This window comes from Anneissia japonica, unplaced genomic scaffold, assembly GCF_011630105.1.
Source record: "Anneissia japonica isolate Jap-2015-1 unplaced genomic scaffold, ASM1163010v1 scaffold14072_len149563_cov130, whole genome shotgun sequence".
Lineage (NCBI taxonomy): Eukaryota > Metazoa > Echinodermata > Crinoidea > Comatulida > Comatulidae > Anneissia > Anneissia japonica.
In genome coordinates this window covers 85,876-97,052 of record NW_022742657.1, presented here as the reverse complement: position 1 = coordinate 97,052, position 11,177 = coordinate 85,876, and the positions used below count along the sequence as shown (strand labels likewise).

The 11,177-nt window shown below is 34.0% G+C and overlaps 1 long non-coding RNA gene across 1 annotated transcript; it reads left to right on the top strand.

The window, feature by feature from the left end:
- The first annotated feature begins 927 nt into the window (after window positions 1–927).
- Window positions 928–10,346, top strand: LOC117119207. The gene is made up of 3 exons (XR_004447155.1): window positions 928–1,401; window positions 1,483–1,754; window positions 10,030–10,346. It is a non-coding gene; the product is annotated as an uncharacterized LOC117119207 (long non-coding RNA).
- The last annotated feature ends 831 nt before the right edge of the window (window positions 10,347–11,177 follow it).

Sequence of the window (11,177 nt, the reverse complement as noted above, 5' to 3'; positions counted from 1 at the left end):
CAATCAATGCGGACGTAGAATTATTGACAGAAAGCGAAGACGAATAGCGTGCAAGCTACCAGAAAAAGAATCTTCTTCTTCTTCCAGATTAGTGCAAACTTCAATTATGAAGGCTATAGCACTTTAGTGGTATGTGGTGGTGCGAGTGAGATTAATTTTTGCCAAGGGCCCCTTAAAAACTTCAATAGTTGGTGCTTTGACAGTAGATTCTGCTATTATGTTCCATTTCCTAGATGTCCGAGGAAAGAATGACATCTTGTTATAGTCCCGACTTGAATGAGGAATACGTCTGGCTGTTTTCTGTGCGAGATGGAGATGTATAATTTTTTGAGATTAAGTATTTGCTCATATCAATTGCAACAAAATTATTGTGGATTTTGTAGAACATTGCTAATCTTGAAAGTTGGCGCCTTCCAGCCAGAGTTTTCCATGATAGTTCGTGGATCATGGTATTGACACTAGCTGTACGTTCATATCTGTTAAGGGTGAACCTAGCAGCACGGCGTTGAATCTTTTCTATTTTTCTTTTAAGAACGTCTGTTTTGGGATCCCAAACAACACTTCCGTATTCCAAAATTGGTCGGACAAGTGACTTGTAAGCTTGTTCTTTTACTTTTTGGTTATTAATATTTATGTTACGTCTGAGGAAATTTAGTGTATTGTTTGCTTTAACTGTGGTGCTGTCTATGTGCTTGTTCCATCTCAGATCTTTGGTAATTGTTATTCCTAGGTACTTGGCATGATCTACATGAAAAAGTTGATGACCGTGGAGAGTATATGGATAATATGTGATATTTTTCATTCTTGTGATACTAATAACTTGGCATTTTTTGGGTGGAATTCCATCATCCAGTTTTTCTCCCACAGTGATAAAGTATCTAGATCTTTCTGCATCAGCTTGGAGTACCCTTCGCTGCTTACCGTCATGTAAATTAAGGTATATTCAGCAAATAAACGTGTACAGGATGTTAGGTTTTTTGCTATGGCATTGATGAAGAAGAGGAAAAGACATGGTCCTAAGATAGAGCCTTGTGGTACACCAGAACTAACCGAACGCTGCTGGAGGAAACACCGTCAATCACACTGATTAGTTCCTGCCGCTGAAGAAGTTTTTAATCCAATTGTTAGTTTGACCATTGATTCCATACCAACGAAGCCTTTCAACAAGTCTAAGATGGCCGACCTTGTCAAAGGCTTTTGAAAAATCTAATAGGCATACATCTGATTGGTACCCATCTTTCATGTTGGTAACAATGTCATGTATGAATTCCAGAAGCTGAGTTTCACAGGTTCTTTTACTGCGGAAACCGTGCTGGAGACTGTAGAGGATATTGTGACGGCTAGCATAGGTCATTATGTTACTGTAGATAATAATGCTCCATGATTTTAGAAGCTATGCAGGTAAGAATGATTGGACGGTAGTTTGCAGGATTGTATTTTTGACTTTTTTAAAAAATTGGAGTGATGTTTGCTTTTTTCCAGTCCTGTGGTTCACTGCCCTCACGAAGTGACTTCCTAAATATTATGGTAAGAGGATTGGCGAGGACATCCCTCAATTCCTTGAGAACTCTTGGGCTGATTTTGTCTGGGCCTGAAGCCTTGCTTGGTTCCAGATTGTTAAGTAATTGGAGTACGCCAATGGTGGAGGGGATTAGGCCCACCCAGCCTCACCGCTGACGTCACAATCCCTATGACGCAATTTCCATTGTGTGTTATTGTGGACAAGACTACAGTGATAGTCGAAAGCTCAAAACGTAAGTTCTTTGGTTTTCTGCCTTAATATCCAGAGATATAAAGTTTTAATTGATATTTATTAATATTATTATTATTATTACTATCAAACGCCCAATGGGAAAAAATCGGTGGTGACCTGCCAGTCTGCCCTTTAAATACCGACAGCCTGAATCCAGTTTTCCTCTAGATCGTTCCAGTTGGAAATGGATGGAAACTAACACAATCTAAATGGGTTGTTTTGAACACAATTGTTTCTACGTAACGCATAACAGTAACCTTAAGTAGACGAATCTAATTTCAAACAGAACTTCAAGATAATTATGGGAGTGACAAGTCTGATAGTGTCTCATAGTGTCACATGACAATATAAACATTGTGAGGTGGGCGGGCCTTAAATGTTAAAAATGTCGCTATAAATCATGATTTTTTGTTTATTATGATAAACAGAGTGACATTTATTTCCATATATCATGGTTTATATACACATAAGTGAATATAAATATCTAACACAGAATGTGTGAGATGTCAATAACTTTAAATTGTTAAATCCCATTAGTGCGAAATAACGGCTTAAAGCGTTTTGAATTTTTTACGTCAAATTGTCAGACGTCGTCAACTATGAAACTGACTACTCAAAAAGTTAGGTTAGGCCTACACAGTAATTGTCCATAACGTTAAACTCGTCTGGTTTAAATCGATAGAGGGAGCCTAATAAATCTATAATAAATGTATTTTACTTTTAAGCATAATAATGAATCTGTTTTAATATTTATGTTGTTTTTAAAAATATGTTTAGCGCGCCGGCCCTGATACATACATACATACATACATACATACATACATACATACATTTTTTTATAATTGTTTGTTGGTGTTTTGAAAGATACTGAAAATACTTATTGTAGTTTACATAATGTGAACCTATAACTAGGCAACTATAAGCGGTACAGTCTTTTTTATGTCGAGTAGATTTATTAGTATTTTTTATCTTGCAATAAGCTATTTTAATGACCTACCTAACAATAAACTATAATTGTATATTTTTAAATTAAACATTCTAGGCTAAACCCAGATACTTGCTACAGAGATATTGCAACTAACCTGTACACAATTCGTAACACTTCGAATCTAGAAAAAAATAACAAATGTATGAAAATTAAGTAAGTTACGAAATGATCTTGCTTATTATTTGAATTTATATTTATCCACATTGATAATATTTGATAATATTTATTAGCCAGATATCACAAAACAGTTTTAAACAATTTATATGTGTTTGGCTGCCGTACAGAAAAAGCATTGAGTCATAGAATCCATGCATTCATCGACACTGATAATTGTTAAAGATGTATTGTCCCTTGCTAATGTCAAGAAATCATAACAAAATATTTTTATGACTTTTTTTTATATTTACCATGGGACAATACATCTTTAAGCAGCTTATGTTAAACATAATTAAAAAAAAAAACACTTATAGAGTGAAATATGAAAATTATAAACAACTGTTTCAACCAACCTTTACACTGTAAGAAACATCTATTACCTAAAAAAATTAAAAAAAACACCAACAATAATGTACCTTGAATTACAAATTACAAGTGGCAATGCTATTATGACAGTTTCATTTTCAATGTAAACTCTTTGTCATTCCGGCTTTAGATACCATTATTTTACTTTTTCTGTTTTAAATAGTCAATAAAAAATAATATATATATATATTTTTTTATTAGGGGAGTTAATTCAAGTAATATAGAGTTTTTAAAGTGCACATAGCTCCATAGTTGGAGACTTTTTGTAAGTGATCGGGCTGTAAGAGCAACATATCGCTAGGAAATTATTAACCGAGACGGAGAGAGGGAATGTTAAATGTTTTGTAGACATTCAGAAATGTACTCTCCTCTATTCCAAAGAGTTTAAAATGAAAACTTTCTTAAAGATAAAAGAGATAATAGCAAGTTCGTATGCGTAAGTATCTATAGTATTTTATAATAATTTCGAAATTAAAAATAATATAAAAGCAGTGTGTTAATTTGCTGTCGAATTATTGCAAAGAGTATACAAAACCTTTAAAATATCGAGAGGTGTCTTATAGGAGTAAATAATGTATAATCCCTTCCCAGCCCTAGAGGTGATAGAGGTTCTTTTACAAATAAGAATCAGCGGAGGAGCCAAAGAATAAAAGCGTTTTTTTAAGTAAAACACATTTTATATAATGATGATGCCAAGTGGTGGAAATGTATTCTCAAATTTTTTATTATTCAAAAAGTAGGTCCTGAAAAGGTTATTTTTAACATGACGTGTCTAGACAATATTAATGTTAAGTATGATATGCCAATATTTTATAAAAATGTACTACAAGCTTGTATTAAATATAACAAATCAAATCAAAAGGATATTCAAACATGAGGAAATTATGAGTAAACAATTGTTGAGTAATCACTTAATCCAACTAAACAAGAAGTCATTGTTATACAAACACTGGATTAAATGTGATATAGTGTTCGTTAAGGATCTTGTAAATAACATGTATACGTTCCGACGAATTATTAAAATTACGACGCAAATTAAATTTGCTAAATAAATAATGAAAGCAATTATACCAGACCAATGGAAATATATAATTAAAAACACAGACATTTTTAACTATGAAAGTAACATAAATAATAATAAAAATTTCAAAACATATTAAAACAAAAAATGTATATGCATGTTTAGTAAACAAGGTTTTTGTTATACAAATATATTAAAGATGTATTGTCCCATGCTAAATACCCAAAAAAATCAGAAAAATATTTTTTGAAAATTTACTTGCCCATTTTGAAGTAACATAAAAGTTATCAACTTGAAAATAGAAATTAGTGTATTTAAAAAATGTCTACACATCAGTTTACAGCGCAAAATGATAGAAACACTTCCAGTCACTCGAAGTGTTTTATTATTTTTATTATAATTTTTGGTTTAAAAATCAGGGTACACATTTTTTAATTTCAATAATTTTTATGCACAAGTTATTAATTTATATGCTTTTGCAATATGACCAAGGTTATTTCAAATTTTTTTTATGATTTTTTAAAATTAGCAAGGGATAATACATCTTTAAGATGTAATTGCGCAAGAAGATATATCCTTTAATTTAAGCAACTTGTTCTTGGAACAGAAAATGTAATTGTAGATTATATTTACACTGCTGCAGCTTTTACCATTCATAAAAAAAATTGTGTGCATAAAGAAAAATCAAGATTTACTGATCTATGATGTGCCTTTAAACATCACATCATATTCATAATTAACTTATATATCGACAAAGTAAAAGGTAAAAGGAAATGGAAAGTAATACAAAATGTGCTGATTGATGGTTAGGAATGTTTGAACAGATATACATTGAAGAGATATACATTGAAAAGGTAAAAAAAAAGAAGTCATAAATAGAAGTAAATACTACAATATTTTATTACGGATTGTAAATTATAACAAAATTTGGATACAAAATTATTATTTTTATTAAAATATTTATAAAGATTTTTAACTCTCATAACATTATACAGTTTATTAAGATATCCATTTTTAAGTTAAATTGTAAAAAGTAGTACTAATGATACAAAAAAAAAGGAAATAAATTTGAAAGGAAAGTACATATAGGTGAGTCAGAGATGATTTGCGTATTGTACAAAGGTGAAAAGATGTGGAAAGAAGGTCCATTTAACTAAGTTCCCACAGCGGTTCTCGATTTGAAGTTCTGGGTCCTAACCGTTTGATAACCCTAATCCCTCTATTGAAAATAATATGTAAAGGATTGAAATGAAATGAAAAGTCTTGAACCAAACTACACTACAGTATTCTAAATAAGGACGAGCATGACTGTTGAACATAATGATACTAACATCAAGTGGGAGGAAACCCAAATGACACAGACTTCTAAGAGTCACTCTAGATTTCATGCTGACATAATGATCGTGTTTTTAGAAATTTAGTTTTTCGACTATGATAAACCCAAGCAGTATAGATGAGGACTTAACTTCAAGAGCTGAATTATTATTGATGATTAGATGGATCTCGCTACGGAATTTGTCGTTGCAAAAAAACATGGAATATGGTTTTGTTTTGTTTTTTTGTATTAAATTTTAAGTGGTATCAGAAACCCATGTTTTAATGATTTTGAGAGTAATGCCCGAGAGTAATCACTTTCATTTATTCATTCAATCATTTTTTATTTAAGAATTACAAATCGATAGAACAACAACAACAGTACAAGGCGATCAAGAGCACAAGAAAAAGTAGATAAACACAATTTGCTGTATCTGCTGTACACAAAAGCATTTATTTATTATTTAATTATTTGTTCTTTATACTGGGTTTCCTCCTCAGTAACAAATTTCTGTTCTCCCAGAGGGCCCAGTTCACATAAAACAGTCCACGACAGGGGCCGGATGAACCAGTACACCGGGGTAACCCCCTACTCAACTCGAATGATGTACTGGGTTCTTTAAAGTTAAATTCTCAAGTTAAATACTGACACATGCAGAAGCAAAAAAATGAAAATGTGATTCCCAAACTTAATTAAACGAAAACATCATCAACAAATTAAACAACACTGTCAAATTTAATCGAACTGTGTAACCCGGGGTAGGCTCGTTCAGGTACCTAAGGCCGAAGCCTGCATACCCCAAACTATGCATCCCGGGGTAGAAACGTTAAATCTTATGACCGAAGCCCGCATACCCGAAACTATGCAACCCGGGGATGGAGCGTTAAATCTTAAGGCCGAAGCCCACATACCCAAGACTATTCAACCCGGGTAGGAACGTCAATTCCTAAGGCTGCCCGCAGCCTGCATACCCCAAACTATACATCCCAGGGTAGGAACGTCAAATCCTAAGGCCGAAGCCCGCATACCCAAAAAACTATGCATCCCGGGGTAGGAACGTTAAATCCTAAGGCCGCAGCCCGCATACCCCATACTATGCATCCAGGGGTATGAGCGTTAAATCCTAAGGCCGAAGCCCGCATACCCCCAACAAAGCATCCCAGGGTAGGATCGTTGAAGTGTTAGGGCCAAAGCCCCCATACCCCAAACAAAGCAACCCTGGGTTTGGGTAATTAATTAACATAGTAAAACATTCAGCATTACCCATGACACAAGATACAGGACTGTTAACGCATTTTTCAATTCTATTAATGAAGCTATATACTGACTTACTCAAATACTCATAAAATGAAGGAACGGAGTTGCCAACAAACATCAGGCTGGCGCCACAGTGTCTAGGTTGTTTAAGTACTATGCGCAATGCATTGTTGTAACATACACGCAGTGAGTTTAGAGAACTTTGAAACTTAGAGTAAACTTGGCCCATAACGATGGAAGATACATATTCACACAGTACGATTTCAAAAGGAGACATTTAACCCTGTCAGAACAATTACTAAATTCCCTCTTATGCATGGAGATCTGTACTGGCGCTTAATATCTAGCTCAACATTTAGAGTATCGGTAAGTATATGGCCAAGATATGTAACGCTATCACAGTAATTGAGAGGAGAAGCAATCAGACGGGTAACTGGAGAGCCAGATACTTTACGTACAATTGGACAGAAAAGCATGCAAACAGATTTTGTTGTGTTGTAAATGACATCATGATCTTCAACAAAATTCTCACAGACATTAACAAGGCGTTGTAACCCATAACAAGAAGAAGCCAGAAGAACCATGTCATCTGCATAGCAGAGACAATTAAATTTGGTATCTTTCAGCTAACAACCAGCATTAACATTATTCAGACGAACATTTAGATCATCCACATAGATATTGTAAAGTAATGGTGACATCATACAACCTTGACGGACCCCCTTTTTCACACCAAAACCCATAGATATTGTATCTCCCCACCTTACCATAAATTCATGAGTCATATACCAATGTCTTAACACTCTAATTACAAAATTAGGAGTGCCTCTATCAATTAATTTTTTGAACAACGTAAAAAGAATAATACAGTCAAACGCCTTGTTAGCATCTAAAAAACATGTATACACTGGGCTACCATTTCGCATATAAAAATCAACAATCTATTTGAAGACAAAAATACATGTATCTGTGGAGTTCACATATTTAAAGGCAAACTGTAACTTGGTCACCAGATGAAAGAGAGTTGCATGATATTTCAATTAACACAAGTTCAAATATCTTTGATGCAACAGTGGCTAAAGCTATAGGACGATAATTACCTTCGTCGGTGATATCACCAGACTTGGACTTAATTATTGGAACAAGTATAACCTTAGTCATTTCGGGAGTCACATAACTATGCCTTAGCATTAAGCTAAAACATAAACTGAGAAGAAAATGAATCCTCTCACTACACAATTTAAAGTGCTCAGTCAAAACATCGTCAAAACCTGCAGATTTAAAAAGGTGACAGCTTGTCAATGCAATTCTTTACAGTTTAAGATGAAATGAACACTTCATTACTATTGTCAATAGGACAATTTAATGCTTCAATAACCAGATCTTTATATCTGGAAGTAGAAACGCAATTAAATAACTCCGTATAATGATCAGACTACAGATTACAAATTTCCTTATCCCCCTTAGCATCACCAATTACATTGGATTGTTTAAGAGGGCTTCCATTGATTTCCTTAACCCTTTCCCAGAACTTAATGTAATTGCAGGGCCGTCGGAACCGGCAGCACCGGCTATGGCCGGACCACCTTTTGTCCAAAAAAAAACAAAAAAAAAAAAAATAAATAAATAAATAAAAAAAAAGAAAATTAAGTATCAAACCTACGTAATAATGTGTACATCAAATATCTTTTATATCGTAACCTTTGTAATGGGATTTCAGTTTGTACACTTATCGAAATAAGACTGTACAATGTCTGTCTCTTATACACATCTAGATGTGTATAAGAGACAGATATTATACAGAATTTCATAATTATAATTAACACACGTAAAAATTACACTACGAAATATGTAAATTTAAAAATGTCTAAAGAATAAAAAATTAATTAAATAAGATTAAATTATTCAAATATGCCTATATTTGATTGTTGTAAAAATGCAGGAGAGCGCATTTCCGGGCATCAACAACAGAAACTAAATTTTGCGAGGAAGGACATCCGGACCCCAAACCACCCCTTCCCCGACCCCCACCCCCGAATGGCCGGACCACTTCCAAAATGCTTTCGACGGCTATGAATTGTTAGTAGACAGAGATTCAGCCATAGAGTCACAACGCAACTTTTCTTCGTCACGCTTACATTGCCTAAAAGCCATTTTAAACTGGGATCTAGATGTTCTCATGGCCTCATAAAGAGGCCCAAAACGGGGCCGGCCATTATCACGCCACAGAAGAAACGCTTCTTTAGCTATTTTAAGTCAGAGACCCGCTCATTCCACCCAGGTACTATATTCACTTTACAATGCTTGCTCTTACTTTTTGACTTATGAAATTAAAAAAGAACTTTCCTTTTCCTTGACACACTCTAGTATACTATTATATAATTCTTTAATAGAATCAATATGTAAATAATCATCACAGTTATTATTAATACAATGCAATATATCACGATTAACTTGGATTTTGTAAGACATAAGTTCTGTAAAAGAATAATATGTGTCTTTCTCATCTTCACTAGCTACACACCAGTTCACTGAACCTACCCTCTTTACTATGGTTATCGTTTTCATTCACTGAGACTGAACACACAAATTCGTCAAGACGATAATCAAACACAACCGGGAAGTGGTCAGACCAAATATAATCATAACAAATACACATTTCACTCATTCTAGTGTGGGAAACTTGAGTAGCCAAAACATGACCCAGCCAACTGGTAGTACCATGAGCATCACTTAAAAGGTGAATGAGTTAGAATTCAGGCCAAGGTACTCAATATCAGATATTCGAATGTCATATTCAGAGCAAAAGTTAATCAATTCTTTTCCAAATGTTTTCCTTGGGTCAGCATTATAATTACCAACCACAATGAACTTATCACCCCCAAAATCATCAATAACATCAAGTAATTTACTCAGATAGTATACAAATTCAATAAGGCTGTCCTCATTTACAGAATCATAAGGTAAGTAAGAATTCACAAGCAAAGTTGTGTTTATGCCCTCACCTCTTTCAATAGCCAACAACCTATTGTCATTCAAGTTAATATGTTTTATAACCTCATGATAACATTTCCCATACATTATAGCCACACCCCCTTAATGGAATGACCATATTACTAATTTCTTTATATTTTAATCAATCGCTTTCACTTTTTGTCTTTCTTGTTTTCCAGAAAAATTCACTTGCTGTATCTGATTCGAAACCTAATTTCGGAATTAATCCACGGAAGATGCTTATTCTACGTCTAAACATCTTAATTACATAATGTTTATCGAGGACATGCGTAAACAATGCTTTCCATTTAGACCATATTTCATTAATATCGACAAGATTAGCCAGATTCGTCCAGTCGACAATATTAAGGTCTTGGAGGAAGCGTAACATGGGTCTTGGGTCAAAAGGGCAAAGGTAATCATTTTCCCGCTTGTAATATATGATAATAAGTAATATAGAAGACAAGACGACATGCCTTTAACTGAATATATAATATTAAGCCTACACACGTGTGTTTGAAACTAAATATAAACATTTTCATTAGGGTTTTATTTATTACAACCATGTTATTTTACCGTCAATACACATGCAAAAAATTATTAATGTAGTTTTTTTCTTCACATTTTAGAATGGAGCAATGCTAAAACTATCTATCTTAAAAGTTCTTTATCTTTTAGTTTGGACTATTATGTGCTCAATTAACTTATACCTAGTGGCGTAACCAGCGGGAGAGGGGCATGAGGGAAAAGCCCCCATGTGGAAAACCTTTCCCCATGTTTCCCCCCTCTGGGAAAATTGAGGTAGGGTAAAGGGAAATTCCTTTTCAACCCTGAATGTGCCTAAAATGTCCAATTCGCGAGATTCGCGGGCATAAAATTAGCTTAGGCCAATTGGTGGAGTATCCATCATGTATAAGCAAAAGTTTGCTTATATTATATGTACGCCCATTAATGTTTATGATGCCAGAATAATTGGAATCGAACTAAGGAAAGGTAAACACAGAACTCTTCTACTTTGTGTGTATATGTCTTGGGATTGTGATAATAACTTTGAGGAATATATGGAGCATTTGGGAAAAATACAGTCCATCAATTAAGAGTTCGAAGGGTCGAGGGTGATAATTACAGGTGATTTTAATGCTGACGTAAAGAAACGATTTGGCAGAGAATTGATCAGTTTCTGAAATGAATATGATATCCATATTAGTGATCTTTAATTCTTAGATATTCACTATAATACGTTTGCTTATTTAAGTGAAGCATATGGAAGGGTCGAGGGTGATAATTACAGGTGATTTTAATGCTGACGTAAAGAAACGATTTGGCA